Source organism: Natator depressus, chromosome 8 (assembly GCF_965152275.1).
Source record: "Natator depressus isolate rNatDep1 chromosome 8, rNatDep2.hap1, whole genome shotgun sequence".
NCBI classification, from domain to species: Eukaryota; Metazoa; Chordata; order Testudines; family Cheloniidae; genus Natator; species Natator depressus.
Genome location: NC_134241.1, coordinates 34,760,366 through 34,773,028, shown reverse-complemented (window position 1 = coordinate 34,773,028; position 12,663 = coordinate 34,760,366).

Here is a 12,663-nt window from a genome sequence, read left to right as displayed (position 1 = left end):
AAAAACTTGCTTCCAAAGTCTCCCTGTCCTTTCTGTCCATCCCTTTCTCCCTTCACCCCACTGTTGAAGAGAGCCCTTAAAGGGACAACACCCCTTTCCTTCCAGATAGCTGGACGAATGAGTTTCCCTTTTTTTACTTTTGACTATTTGATTAATTAGTTTTAAGAGACCCCTCCGGCAAAATCAGTACCTTAGTAAGATATAAAATCCTTTGTTGTGCCTAAAATCTTTGGAAACATATTTTTTAAAGTTGGTGAAATTTCATAAACATGTCTATTGTTATGGAGATCACACAAAGTAAATTAGTGTTCCCTTTTTCTGAAAGCAATGAACATTGTTATGAACACACTAAACCTCTGTGACTGATTAATTTAAAATAATGTCTTTGTTTGTGAGTTAAATATGTCATAATCTGGAATGATTACTTTATAAGGGCTTAAGAGTACATTTAAAATATAACTCATCTTAGAAATACTGATTAAGAAAATGTAAAACAGAATGCATCATGTTTTCCATAATATTTAATGTTGTATTCACCAGGACAGCTGACTTGCCCTTACTACAAAGGTTTTGCAAATAAATCTCTGACAAACTTCAGGGTAAATCAAAAAACCTGTAACTGACTTTTTTTATTCCCAAGTTTAGTGCTTTTAATTAGGTACCTTCTGCATGTCCAGTCTTCAGCATCTGGCATGCAGTGGAAAACATGCTCCATTTTCTTTAGAAAAAAAATGCAGAAGAGTGGTTTTTTCAAATGTCATTTGCTTCATTTGGGTTCAGGTATTTGGCTGGAAGGGGGTTAGCAGGGAGGGGGAGGGAAGAGAGGAGGGAGACCTTGGGGAGTGGGCAGAGTGGGGGCGGGACCTGGGGCACAGCAGGGGTGGAGTGTGGGCGGGGCCACAGGCAGACGGCGTGGGCTGGGGAGCTAGCCTCCCCAAGCGGCAGCTTTACGCACCGCCCATGACAGCAGGTAAGAGCGGATCAGCTTCCGCACACCCAGTGCGCGCTGCAGTGTCCTTAGGCAGGAGCTGTATTCACAGAGCCAAATGCGCCAGCGCCACACAGTCTGCGAGAGGGAGAGGGTATGGGGGTCTGTGGGGAACTGTGACTCTCCGCCACCGTGAGGTGGGCCGGGCGGCTCGGTAGCCTTTGCTGCCTCGCCCCTCCCCGCCCTGGGCTGCGAGCCCTGGCTGTCATCGGGCTTAGAGGCACCAGTTTAATAATACTGCATAGGGCCCCATAAATCCTAAGGACGGCCCTGCAGAGAGTGCAACATTCAAGCTTCCTTCCTTCCTCCTCGTGTACTGTTCTGTCTTGTCAAACACGTCCTGAAAGTCGAGTTCTCTCCATTCCTAGATATAATCATGCTATAGCGCCCCCTATTGGGAAGCTATAACATCCCATTGGTCACATTTATTTGAGATAGCAAAATTAACCATGATTTCCATAAGCTGCTACATGCTTAACATCCTATCATATGCCCATAACGTATGTATGATCATAGAGCTAATGTCAGCTTGTTTGTTTTTACATGAACTAATTCTTAACTTGTGTGGAAACTAAGGTATTTTCCCCTGGGTTTGGGAAGGTTGTTCTTTCACGCCTTAGTATTGCTGGGTGTATACCTTGCGTGCAGTTTGATGTTGGCACACGTGCTGGTTCAGTTGTGTTTTGAGAGTCTGTTCTGCTATCAATCAGTCACTCATCAATCTGTGTTCCTTCCCTGTCCTGCTGATCGAGTCTCAGCATAGTGCGTATTTCACCATCATCCACGTCCACACTCTTGTCTTGGGTACCTAGTGCAAAACCATTTGATGTTTCGGTGAAATAGCTGCTCATCTGCTGCTTTGTTATTTAGCTGTTTGACACATGTAGCTTGCTTCGAAGTGCAGGGTTTGTCCTGAGGAAGTAGCTTGATCTCAACAGGGTCTCCTGGGGGTAGTTATGGGAGGTCTTTAGCTTGTCAGTCACAGCAGGCTTTGGCTTTTTCACATCTCTCTACCTTTTTGTCTGTCACTCCTTTTATCTCTGCTGGCTGCAATAATGCTGGCATTATAGGCATCAAGGTACGTGTTCATCTTGACATCAAGTGTTGCACCAGGCAACTAGCAAGGCCTTCTGTGGGCATGTTTCTCCATGGAGGAATGGCTTGCCATATATTTTCTCTGCTTTTTTCAGCTTTCTTTAATGGAATCTAAACAATTTTAACTGCCAAATTCCACATTGTCTTTGACTGGGTGTGGTAAGGTGGTGATGCGATTTGACTGAATTCCCAGTCCCAGGTAAACTGCTCAGTGCAACTGAACTGGAGTCCTGTTGTCTGAAACAACACCGTTTGGGATACCACACCCTGCTCTGGCTGTCATGGTCACTGCAGGAGTGTCTGACAGTTTTTCTACTTCCCAGGAGTCTGAATAGTGGTCTACAGCAATGAAGTCATTTGTGGTGAAAAGGACCATTCCTATGTTGTTCCAAGATATGTTGGGGAGGCTGTGGATTTTCACTCCTTCTCTGCTGCATGGTCTTCCCCAGGTGTATCACAGCTGCTCGCCAGGTTTCAGAGATCCTTTGTACATCTGCCCAGTAGACAGCTTTTCTGGCTACTGGAGACAGGCTTCTCTTCCGGAATAGCTCCGATGTGTTCCTGAAAGAGTTTCAGTCCTCAGTGATCAGGCTATTCTGATTTGGCTGTCTGTACATATGATGCTATCTTGTATGTTCAGCTCATCTTGATAGTTCCACTATTCTTGAGAGGCACGTGGGACCTCTCCCCCTGCTGTCAGGCCATCCTGACAGAATGATGGATATTAGCACTTGAAAATTTTTGTCTTGTTTCATTCTCAGATTCTTTCTAGACCAGAGGTCCCCAATCTGTGGGGCAAGCCCCCTAGCGGGTCACCAAGGAATGTTTGGGGGGCGCAGCTGGGGCCAGGCCCAGCCCCGACAGGAGGGAGGGAATGCCACCCAGCTCTGCCCCTGGCTCTGTCTGCCGTCCCCGCGCCCAGGGCTCCACTCCTGGCCCCCCACGTGGGGTCCTGGCTCCTGGCCCTGCACCCGGAGCTCCACTCCCGGACCCGTGTCTGGGGCTCTTCTCCCAGCCCCGTGCTCAGGGTCTCAGCTGCCAGTCCCATGCCCAGGGCTCCGCTCCCGGCCCCATGCCCAGGGTCCTGGCTGCTGGCCCCGCGCCTGTGGCCCCCCTCCCAGCCCCAGCTCCGGGAGGGGGTGGCACGAACAGAAGTAAGTGGGGGCACGAGGTAAAAAGTTTGGGGACCAATGTTCTAGACTCTGCCTTGAAACTGGCGCTTAACTGGCTTGGTTGATCTTTTCTATCATGGTGAGAGTCTCACATTCTTGTTCAGTTGCAATATTTTCCTGCGGCAAGGCTGCTGTGGGTAAGAAGTTAGCTGTGTTCATCCCAGTCCCTGTCTTGTATCGTACATCTAAGTTGTAACCTTGCCGTTTGAAAGCATGTGCTAGAGATGTTTGAGACCACTAGCAGTGGCTTTTTAAAAATGCTGTCTAGTGGTTTATAGTCACTTTGTACGCAGATGGTTTCCCATCCTTGACCACAGTGGTTGAACTCTTCACACACGAACTCTAGTGTAAGGCATTCCTTTTCTGTTTGGGTGTATCTTTGGTCCATTGGCAATAGTGACCTTGATGCAAATACTATTGGCTATTCCTGGCACAGGAGTGATACCCCAAGCCCATCTCACTGGCATCACATTGTAAGGGTGCCTCTTTGTTCACATTATAGAATGTCAGGTTAGGATAGCTGGACACCAGCCGCTGGATCATGCATAACCATCTTCACACTGCAACTTTGTCCAGTAGTTGCCTCAGAGGGTTGCACACATCTGAGAGGCTTGGAAAAAAAATTGTTAGCCAAATGAGAAATCCTAATAGTCTCTGGACTGATTTAATATCTTTAGGTGAGGGCATCTGCTGAATTGCTTTTACCTTTTCAGGGTCAGGTTGTAGCCCTGGCGAGATCAGCAAGTATCCCATGCATGGCACTGCAGTCACCTGTAGTCTCCTCTTGTTTTTATTGAATTTAAGATTTACTTCCCTGGCTCTTTCTTGCAGACAGATGAGGTGGTGGTCAGGATCTGCCACAGTGAGGGCCCGATTTAGGGACAGGTGACCCTGGGGTGCTGGGCTTGATGGGTTCCGGACTTGGGGTGCTGTTTTTGTTGTTAGTGACAAAAGGGAAAATAGAATGTTTGAAGTAAAATGTTTCAGGTATTCCATAGGAGTTGAGCCTGTCTTCAAGGAAACTCATATTCATCAGAAGAAGAGACAGTTTGGTTATGAGGGCAGAGATGAGGTGATGGAAAGTTGGGAAGAAAAATTCAAGAGGGAGTTTTTTTGCTCACTCGTTGATACTGCTCGAAGAAAGATTTAGATAAATGAAGCATCATGAAAAGACCGGGGTGGGGGGAAAGGAGGGGCATTTCTATGACCTTAGTAAGGAGCCAGCAGACAGGAAAACACTCTTGAACAATTGTACGGACCTTCACCGGATGCTGACACATGGGGAATGTTCATACCTCAGTGACACAGACCTCTATGTCGAATTGGACAACATCCATCACATTTTGCCATACGAGAAGCACTCTCCACTCCAAGTTCTACAATTCATTCATGATGCAGAGCTGAAGGACACTTTTCCTCATGTGTGGATAGCTTTGAGGATTCTGCTCAGACTGCCCGTCACAGTCGTGACTTGTGAGCGCAGCTTTTCAAAGCTCAGCCTCGTTAAAACATACCTTGGATTGGCGATGGCCGATGAGAGACTGACATAGCTTGCTATTTTATCCTTGAAAATACTATTGGCCAGTCTCTGGATCTCTCTGATGCTGTGTTTCAATTCGCGGGGACAAAGGCAAGAAAAGTGACCTTATGAACTAAAGGACTAGGGTTAACATTCTAAGGCTATCACCTACTTCAACACTGTTTAATACTGGTCCACCCAATGGCGGTGCACAGTTCAATTTCTTGATGTTAGTACATTTCAGTTATTCTTAAAATTAAAAAGCTTCCTTAAGCATAGAGGAAACAAATTGTTTTTTATTTGCTTATATATGGCATGAATAAATACAGATTTGCAGATCCTAGTGTGCAAATTTATCATCTTATATGACAGGGATAAATCATGCATGCAAATCGTGCATCAAAGTTGTGAAATGGAATAAAAAAGAAGGTATTCAAAAGTTTAACAAATATGGAGAGGACGCTGAAGACGCTCCTTGCCTGGGGCACCATTTGGTCTAAGGCCAGCCCTGACCACAGCTTCCGCCATGTTACCTGTCAGCTCTGTGTTCTTGGGGAACCAGGGCGTAGTACCCAGCCTGTCTGACTCGCAAAAGACCTTCCCCCAACCCCCAGCCTCTGCTTGAACCAAAACCAATCAGAAGAAAGACTTACAAAAAGCAATGAAAAGGCAGAGGGAGACACACCCAAACCCCTGGGATAAGGGTGACAGAATTAAGGAAACTCCCCTAGCTTCATTTGCACCGAAGAAGGGACAAGGAGACATCTCCGTTAGCATCTCAGTGGTATTATGATCATGTCATCATATAATTAATTTGACTTTTATAGATTCCAAAGGACCACTGTGATCATCTAGTCAGACCTCCTACCCTAGGCAGGCCATTCATCCGATTTTAAGCCGGACAGTCTGTGGTGTTTAGATGCTGCTTGTAATTATTAGAACTGGGAGCATCAGCTGTTGGGAGTTTGAAAGGACAGGAAACAGGAAGGACGGGGGGTGGGGGAAGTTGAGGAGGCAGAGTGAGAGCTACTGAGGGTGCAGCAGCAGCTTGATAAAGATACTTCCACTTTAAAAATAAAGTCCTGTTGAAGTTTGTTAGTACCTTGCCTGTTGCTACAACACAGTCCTCCTTTTCTAAGGGTTGTCCCTGGTCCGACACTAAGATAAAACTGGATGTGGTTTTGTTCGATATCAGACAGTGGGCACCATTTTGAAGAGCACACTACCCTGCCCCCAGTGGTGTGACCTCTCATGCATGGTGCATTTGAGGTACACCAGCGGGGGCAGGGTGGTGCACTCTTCAACATAGCATCCCCCATGCAGCATGACCTTGCATGCACCATGCGTGTAAGGTCATGCCAACCAAGGCAGGATCATGCCAGCAAGGGTAGGCCAATGCTGTTCCCAGAAGTACCAGAATATCCGGTATTCTAGGAATGCGTCAGTGGCCACAGAACTTCCCCAAAATAATTTCTGTTTAAATTAAGGCTTGCTTGCAATTTTGCTTTCCTCTCATACACAATGTTGAGGAAGTCTTTGTAGCACATTCATTGATCCCCCACAGTCTATTTTGCATTTAATTTCCTGCTTGTTTGTGTGATGCTGCTGGTGTTAGTCTGAGCTTTATGAACGATTCAATGTTGTTGTTTTGTATTATATTAATGTCTCATATGGGCAAAATCTTGGTCATGTGAGGGCACAAACACAAGGAACCATGCTTCGAGCAGCTACAGAACTCCTTCTCCAGGAAGCTCCTATGTTTATTAAGCTCCCTGTTATAACACAACCTAGTCCAGTCTGGTGACTGTAGAGGACCAGGAACTCTATGATTTCCTCTGATTCTCTAGGTGAATTATTTGTGTCTGCTCCACTTATGTTTCGCATTTGGATGTGAGTTTGTTCACTAGCTTTGCACATCTATAGCTCACAATAGAGTTGGTGGGGCTCTGAGCCTTCTCATTCAAGGTGCTGCATCTTTCATCCCTATATGACATTACCCAGGGCACAATCTGGACTGTTGAACAGCTGTGTCCCCTCAATTCTCCAGCCTGGGGTGCCTTTTACACTGCTTCACTGTGAGAGCAACCACTCCTGGTCTGCTCATACCCAGCCTCCAGTATGTAAATCACCCCCAGCTATACTGTACAAGTGCTATAGCTAGCCAGCCAGCCACCCATGAATTACATTACATAGTAACACCAACCACTTCTGAGTCCCAGACTCATCCCCAGAAATGTGCCCAGCACCCTCCCAGGCAATACAAGCTCCTAGAAAGTCATTAATAGAAAATGATATGCACAAATCTTGTTATTCCAAATGAAGCTCCCGAACGCTTCAATCCAAACACACGGGTTTAGATAAAACAATGAAACAAGTTTATTAACCACAGAAAGATAGATGGTAAGTGATGACAAGTAATGAGGCATGAAAGTCAGAATTAGTTTGTGTTTTACCTTTTATTTCTTTGTAACCAATGCCTAGCTTAACAAGCTAAGTGAAGTCAAAGCAAAAGTCTCTCTCACCACATGTTCTAACAGTCTTACTGGCTGAATCTTCCAGCCAGGATCTCCCCCAGTCCAAAGATGTTTTCTTTATTTTTCAAGTGTTGTCAATGCTGTGCGTAGAGATGAAGGGAGAGATTATTTGTGTCCTCTGTTCTCACTTCTTATAGTTATTTTCTTCTTTGAAAATCATCTCCAGCTGAGGTTCAGGAAGCAGAAAGTCTGGACGGGAACCTCTAGCTGTTCCACTGCTAAGATGTAAATTTCTCACTCACACCTGTCTTCCTGCCAAAGAATGATCACTTAACCAGGTGATAGACCATTTGATTATATTGACACCTTGCTGAGGTGTTGGCTAGCCTTTTGTCTCTAGCAGACTGGTTTGAAGCTGTTTCCCCAGACTTGGAACATGTCTTATACAGAAGAATTTAACAACTTTACTTACAATGTTGCCACACATATTTTACCAGGATAATCATGATCAGCAAATTATGGGTTTTCAAATGATGCCTCACAAGGCATGCTTTGTACAAAATGTATCATAGTCTTGTAAAAAGGGTGAATATAAGGGTATAGACTGTCACAATTTATTACTAATCTATCACAAATTAGTTACTCTCTTAAGATTTGACGCTCATGTGAGTCAGCTATTTTGCACAGTTTGGCAATATACCGATCTATTGTTTTGACAGATTATTGACAGCACTTATTAACAAGATATAAAAGGTACCTGACACGAAACATTGTGGGTTGAAAATGCTTTTGCAGCACTTATATCATCTTACTTGGGTCCTCCCATTCTGCTGCCAGAGCCTTTGCTGGAGTTAGGGGTGATCTCTGGTAAACTTATTAACATGCATGTACATTCTTATTGTTTTTAATAGGTTTTCTCTGTAATGCTTTTACCTTAAGAATAAATGTGCTTGCTCAGAAAGAGCTGAGTGGTACCTTAACTGGAGCAAATACACTGTTTCCAGTCTCTGATGAGAAGCAAAGCAGTCCTGCTGAGGCACCTGCCTCTTGGGGGATTCACAGTGTAGGCGGGGAAATGTGCAGCCCAGAAATACCCCAGTGAGGAGGGAAAGAGACATGGGTCTCTGCCCAAGAAAGGTGACAGCTGGGAAACTGGAGAGCTAAGAGGGGTGCCCTTGCTGGAACATAGATGAGGAATGTGGGTGCAGCTGACTTGAACTGTGACAGGTATCAACTGGAGAGTGAATCCAGCCATGCTGCCACTCTTTCCTGTCCAGGGCTGAGCATGTGGCCTCCACAGACCCCTACACCCTGCAGGTTCAAGGAGCAGAGGTTGGGCCCAGGGCACAGGCCTGGCACCATGGAGAGGCAGTAAGTGGCTCCATCTTCCTGCTCACATCTCTTGGCTCCCTGCTCCAAATTGGACACTGGCTATTCCAGAGCCTGCTGGGCTGATGAGTCCCCACATCTGTACCTGCCCCTGCTGGCTGCCTTTTCTCTCTGTTCTCAGGGCGCTCAGACATAGACGGCTCCCTCCAAGCTGCATGTAGGTCAGGAGGGCTCCTCCTGCAGGCATATGGGGGACTCAGCCACAGAGGCAGCAAGCTGGTTCTCCATGGTGTAGCAGTAAAAGAGAAGTGGCTAACCTAACCTAATGGGCCCCAATGGAGAAGTGAGTGAAATCTGTTTACCCTTGACTGTGCTCTGGCTCACACTTGGAAAATTGATTAGAAATCGGCCTCTAGACCTTCAGGGGGAGAAGAAGAAAACCCCCAAAAGAGGACCCGAGTGGAACTGCTGCAGTGTGGGACTGCTGCAGTCTGCCTGAGTTTGAAGGAAGCCTGGCTGGATGGCTCGGCGACAGGGAACAGCCCCACATTCATCTCAACTCTGTAGCCTAATGAGGCCGATGACCGAGTCATCATTGTTAACCATTTCACTGCCGATCCCAATGTGTCAGAAAGGAGTGGGATGGGGCTGTACCAGAGATTGGCACCCTCTGCTGGGAGCAGCAGCTCGCTCTGGTGCTACAGCTGGACCGTGTGGGGGAGATGTAGCTGCTTAGTTCCTTTCCCCTTCAGACCCAGGGAGCCAACCAGCCCGAAGGGAGCAGCCCACACCAGGGGGCACCTCAGCCCCAAGAAGGGGCTGCCAGTCCTGCAGCGCCCAGCCATGCACTGAGGTCGAGCAGAACCCAGCAAGCATCAGAGCCCAGTGAAGGAGATCCAGCCAGCATGAAGCCCCCAGGCAGGAGGAGGGGGCAGCAGCCAGCAGTGAGGGGAGAGGAAGAGGCCAGGGAGGCCTGGAGCTCTCCCCTTAATGCCTTCCTCCCCATTCTCTTCCCCCCTTGAGCTCCAGTTCCCTGGGTTGATCTCCCTTCTGGCTCCAGTTTGGGTTGATCTTTCCCCATCTGGGCAACTGCTGGGCCCTGAGATCAGTGCCTCCAGCTCACTGCCATGTGTCACAGCAAAGGCTGTTATCTCGGCATGTGCATCAGTAGCCTGGCATTTGGTTAGCAGTGCATCTCTGTGAATATCCTCTCCAGTGCAGGGAAGGGGAGGGCTGCGTTCATCTGCTTTGATGGAAGTGGGGCCTGATGGTAAAAGATTTGAGAAACGCTGGCTGATTGGATCCCGCATCACTGAACTCAGACGTGTCAGACTACAACCAATGCCTAGCTGCTCTCAGGCATTATCTTTCAGAAGGAAAAGGGATTGCTTCTGGTTACTTCCTGAGCTCATTCTCCTGCTTGTTTATTGTGTTTGCTGGGTTACCTGCTGGCTCACCCCTTCCCTGCCCGGATGAGAAGTGTGACTGGCTGGTATCTGCACCGCCCAGGACTGTGAACGTCACAATGTCTCATCTTACAAACAGAGTTCATCAGACTTTGTCTGTTTCTCCTCTGCCTTTCACCCCCATTTCTTCTCCCTGTGTCTCCTTATGAGCTTTCCGGGGAGACTTGCACTTAGGAATAATGTACAGCGAAGGCCGATCACTTGGGTTGAGCAGAGCTGATGACTGTCAGAGAGCTGTCTGCAATGCTTCCTGTGCTATTCCCCTGGTGTTAGTTCCAGATGTCCTTACTCAGGTTTTACTCATTCCACACCCAGGCAAAGAGCCCCTCGAAATCAATGAGAAGGGCAGGTGATGAGCACTTCTTGGCTTCACCCAGTCACGTCAGCATCAGGGGGTTCTGTCTGAGTAAGGAAAGAGTAAAACCTGAGTAAGATCCGCAGGACTTGGCAGATTGTACATTGGCCAGTATCACCTCTTTTGCTGTATTTATTTATAATAATAAGAAAACTGAGGTAATGACAAGTTTCCATAAGGAATGGGGCAGCTCAGGGAAGTGTTGATAGCAGAGCTGGGCAGAAAAGTTCCCAAAAAGCAGTTTTGCTTTGGAATTTGTTGATTGGTGAAAATGGAAAATGTTTGTGGCAATGGTTGGATTTAGGACGGAACGCAGGCAGGTTTCCTGCCAACTGCCTGACTCCTCGGCACTCACCTGGTGTGTTGTTGGGGAGCCCCGGGCTTACCAGTGCAGATTCTTTCTGAGTTGGGGACCCCACAGCTTCCAGACTCCTGGGGCAGCTGGTTCCCTGGGCTGCTGACTGGGACTCAGCTGGCCTGGGAGCCACGGGAGTCCCGGTGCCTCAGCAGCCCCCCAGCTGGGCTGAAGAGGAGGCAGGAGGCTGGAATTCCTGGTCTCAGAACCATGGCTGAGCCAGGACCCACAGAGCTTGGGAGCCAGCACGTCCTGGCTCCTCTACAACCGTCCAGGCAAGCTACTGAGGACGCAGGGCTTCCCCGACAACCCCGTGAGGTGGCTGTGCAGCCAGTGACTCAGTTGCTCTCCTCATGTTTGTTCAGTGCCTGTTGTGAACTGACCTGGTGGTTCAATTTGGTTTCTAGTGGCCACATCTCAACAGAGTAAAATCACCAGCCCTGGAGATCAGCCAAGGCCTAAACAGGCCCCGGAGCCTGCCCTCCATTGCTGCTGGCCATGTTATGTAGGTGGATTGGACTCTCCGGGATGTCAGTCCAGCCCCTTTCAGATGCTCTGGGCGTGATGCACACCTCAGCGTGAGAGACTGACAGCAAAGGCACTTCTGTGTTTGCTGGGTTAGGAGCACAGAGCGAGAGTGCTGAGGGGACGGTGGCAGGGTCATGGGTGCAGAGGAGGAAGCAGTTTGTGATCTGGGGCCTTTGACCTGGTGGTGGGTGAGTTCCCGCAGGAGTCCTGCACCTGGTGAGTGTAACCATGGCTGGGCTGGGGCCATCCAACCCCCCATGTATGAAATGGATGAGGACTGTGTCTCCTGGAGCTGCTTTCCCTGCTGTCTCCCCTGCGAGGAACCAACCCGCTACAGAAATCCAGCCTCAGCATCTGTGTCCCAGGCAGAGATGGAGAAGCCTGGTCATTGCGTTGTCGACCCCCACGCCCAGCTTTGCCTTCAGAAGGCTCCCAGAGAGGTCACCATGTTGTGCGACAGCGGCAAAGGAATACAGAGAGTCACCTTCTAACACTGATCAAGGAGCTTTATTGGGAAAAAGCCAACAATGTTATCCATAGAGCTACCCTCTGTGCCTGCTTCACCACTGAGCTTCTGCCTCAAACCATTCCCAGTCAATGGTTACCTGCTATATACATCCTTCCACCCACTTCTCCCTCATAATCCCCCTCCATCACTGGGCCTAGAGCCCTGGACCTATGGCTCCAGAAGCACAGGCCTCTACCACTTGAGCCAAGGCCGGTCTTGTTGAGCTACTTCCAATCCTCTGTCCAGTGCCCATCTCGAGTAGCCAGGATGGGCGCACACAGGGGAGTGAAGGGCTATGAATTCACACACTCCTAAGGGCCCAGCCCTTTGGAGGTGACTAGCCCTGTGCAGTACGAGGGGGTGTAGTAGCGGACTTCCCAGCCCCCCATGCCCTGCCTCCCCTGCAGAGTTGTTTGCCCTTGCGCAGTAGGGCATGTCACAGGGCAACTGGCCCCTGTAAGTGAAGTGAGTCCAGCCCAGGTGTGTCCCAGGTTGATCTGACTGAGAGGGCAGGGTGGCATGAGAGGCGCCTGGCTATGATTGGAGGGGTCAGTGCTGGGAGGATGATGTGGACTCAGAGACTGGCGGAGGGGCTAGCCTGCTGGTCTTCCCTAGCCAAAGGTTGAGATGCCTGGAAGGCCTCCAGCTGGAAGGGCTGGGCTGGCTGTTCGATGACAGGCCAGGTGAGGCAGAAGATGCCAGAGGTGAGGTCTGAGGTAAGTTGCTGGGCTGTGTCTGGGGAATGGTCCAAGGGCACTGCATTGGGGATAAATGGACTTTCCAGGACTCCTTGCACTAGGTGCGTGACCTTCAGGAGCGGGTAAAATCAGACCCAAGGGAACTTGGGGTGGAGCCTTTAAGAAGCCCAAGAGGT